The following is a 2,499-nucleotide window of genomic DNA, read 5'->3' on the forward strand; positions in this document are numbered from 1 at the left end:
GTACATTATCTTTATTTTGGTACAGTTTAAAAAATATAATTCATCCCTGACCAACCAAATCAGCAGCCAAGAACATTGGCATTGCTCTATATCTCCTCCCCTCCTCCTCCAACCCCTCCACCTCTGCCTCCACTCCCCCTCCTCCAACTCCTCCTCCCAACCCTTCCCTCTCCCCTCCTCTACCCTTTTCTTCCCCCTTCTCCATCCTCCTCCAATTCCTCCTCCCCTTCCTCCACCTCCACTCTCCCCTCCTTTTACTCCTCCACCCCTCCTCCTCCCCCTTCTTCCCCTTCTCCACTCAGTTCCTCCTTCTCCACTCCCTTTCTTCTCCCCTTCTTCCTCCTCTTCCACCTCCTTCCTCCTCCTCCCTCTTTCTTCTTCACCCCCTACTTCTCCTGTACCCCATTTTTCCTCTGCATTGCCCTATCCTTGGATCCCAGCTTTTCCCTACCCCTTCCTGCCCACTGTCTTTTCCCTAGGTAGCCTCACTCCTGCAGGGTTTCCCTTCACCCCCACCAGTGGCCAAAGACTTGAACAGTCCAGCTCCCTATAACCCTGCTCAACATGGACACCAGTGTGATGGAAGGAGGATTAAATGTCACTCTCAGCAAAGGATGGAAAGGATGATGCATTATCATTGGAAAGGAAGGAGAATCAGTTAAGATGTGGGAGGAGAGTGCTTCACATATGAACTTTGCTGAGGGAACTGTCCTGAGAGAATGGTCACTATGGCTGGACACATGAATGTCACCTTCAAAGCTTTGCTATGATCATTGACCAACTAGACATTAGCAGTTTTGTGACAAGTAGCATAGCTGCCCATAGACCCTGGTGGTGGTCCCTGCTAGTCAGTGTGGCTCCCTCATTGGAAAAGGTGGTTGTTAGATGAAGGAGATTCGAGAGAACATAGGGGCTCAAGCCCTGGTGTCAAAGATATGCTCCCCCAATGCAGCAGGGTGGGCATCCCACAATCCATCAATGAGTGTCAAACAGATGTGCACCATCATGTTGGAGTTCCCCCATGGTGTTGGTAATCTCATATGCCCAAGCTGCCACCTTCTGCAGTCCTCTTTGCAAGAGGTCAGGACAGATACAGCACAGGCAGTGACAGTGTGAGCTTTCCCCATAGTACCCTGTTTATGTGCTTCAACCCTGATATGGAGGGACCCTTGTAGAGACCTGTGCCATTCAAGGACAGTCTGCCATTCCAGAGGCAGCTAAGCTGTACCAGTTGGCAATGCAACAGTCTCATTGTCCTCTGATGTGTGGCAACACCAGATTCAGTGGCATTGAATCCATTTCTCCAGAGATGAAAGACTATCAGGCAGGTTTGCATGCACTTGTTCAGGTTACTCATAAACTCAGTGTCCCAAACAACTTGATTGGCTGCCCAATCAGGTTGCAGGGTGCCAGAATATTTGAGATGCTTCAGATGTCTGGAGCACAGATGAAAATTCTGAGCCCAGTGGAAGGATCTGCTGATTGGCAGGTTAACATCCATCACTGTATCTGCTGCCAGCATTAGCCTGGCTCAGTATCTCATCAACCTCAGGCTTTCCTCAGAGAGGAAGTTGTATGGGGAGCTGCTTGAACAATGTAGATTGACCCCTAATCCTTTTCAGTTGTTCACCACCACCCATGATCCAGTGTAGTTTCTGAACAGTCAGCAATTCCAGGATTTATAGTTTGTAAATCTTCAGTTTCTATACACTTTATCAACCACTCATGATTTATTTTATTTGTTCTAATTAGTCATGCATGACAGCAGAATGTTTTTAACTCACTGTACACAGATGGAGCACAACTTACCATTTCCCTGGTTGTACATGATGTAGAATCACCCATTCACGCAATCATATATGTAGCTAGGGTAATAATGTCCATCCCATTTCACTATCTTTTCTATCCCCTTTCCCCCTCCCCTCTTCTCCCTCCCTTTTGCTCAATCCAGGGATTGAACCCAAGGGTGTTTAACTACTGAGCCACATCCTCAGCCCTTTTTTACATTTTATTTAAAGACAAGGTCTGAGTTAATTAGGGCCTAGCTAAGTTGCTGAGACTGGCTTTGAACTGTCAATCCTCCTGCTTCAGGGTACTTAGCCACTGCGATTAGAGGCATGTACCACTGCATCCAGCTGACACCTGTATGTCCCATCCAAATAGAGGTGAATGGGCCCTGGGCAGGTGCCCTCTCTCCCTGATCTCCCCTACCTCTGCCTGGAAGGGAGTGCACTACCAAATATTTCTGTCATTCCTTATAGTTTGACCATCTTGGGGAACCAGAATTTTACTTGTTTCTGTCATTGAGTTTTCAGTAACTTAGTGTTACCATTAATGCTCTGTTACTGTAATGCTGTAACGTGTTTTGTGTGGTTTCTCTGCCTCAGTTGATAAGACTCCTATTGCTGTCTGAGTTGGTGAGTCTCAGTTCCCTCCCACGTTCCTGCTTCGGGAACCTAACTTGTTTCCAGTTTAATTTTTAATTTCTTAACCATTTTT

At 47.1% G+C, this 2,499-nt stretch overlaps 1 pseudogene; it reads left to right on the forward strand.

Annotated features, from left to right (window-relative positions):
• Positions 1-564: 564 nt before the first annotated feature.
• On the forward strand, positions 565-1,652 carry LOC113177260 (poly(rC)-binding protein 2 pseudogene; annotated as a pseudogene).
• The last annotated feature ends 847 nt before the right edge of the window (positions 1,653-2,499 follow it).

This window comes from Urocitellus parryii, chromosome 1, assembly GCF_045843805.1.
Source record: "Urocitellus parryii isolate mUroPar1 chromosome 1, mUroPar1.hap1, whole genome shotgun sequence".
In the NCBI taxonomy this organism is placed as follows: Eukaryota; Metazoa; Chordata; class Mammalia; order Rodentia; family Sciuridae; genus Urocitellus; species Urocitellus parryii.